General features: G+C 42.3%; 1 protein-coding gene across 1 annotated transcript in view; it reads left to right on the forward strand.

The window, feature by feature from the left end:
- Positions 1 to 364, forward strand: part of LOC119587086 (cyclin-dependent kinase 14-like) — a gene marked incomplete at its 5' end in the record, with an annotated part of 168,602 nt that overhangs the window by 17,186 nt on the left and 151,052 nt on the right.

Below are 364 nucleotides of genomic sequence, written 5' to 3' on the forward strand. Positions count from 1 at the left end.
TTTTTACCTCGACTACGATTTTAGAAATGAATCCAAGGGAAAGAGACTAGAAAACAGAGGGCAAAGAAGGCACTGCTCTCCCTGTCTACCTGAATCGTCCTGAACGTCTGCAACATGGGCGAATTTTGCGGCATAATTTGTTTGACAGATTCAGAGCACCAACAGGGGATGGCACAAAAGGAAAGCTGAAGTTCTGACAAAATTCTGTGAGAATCGCAGAAGTTCCCTTCTTTTTTGTTTTCTGTTTTGACGGACTGATTTTACGTAGGATATCGCCCGCTGGGTCGATTGCCTCATCATAAAAGTATACAAAGGCATGAAGAGTTTAGATGCTTTAGCATCTTATCGCATGGTAAAATCTGTC

The sequence above is a fragment of the Penaeus monodon genome, chromosome 22, assembly GCF_015228065.2.
Source record: "Penaeus monodon isolate SGIC_2016 chromosome 22, NSTDA_Pmon_1, whole genome shotgun sequence".
NCBI lineage: Eukaryota > Metazoa > Arthropoda > Malacostraca > Decapoda > Penaeidae > Penaeus > Penaeus monodon.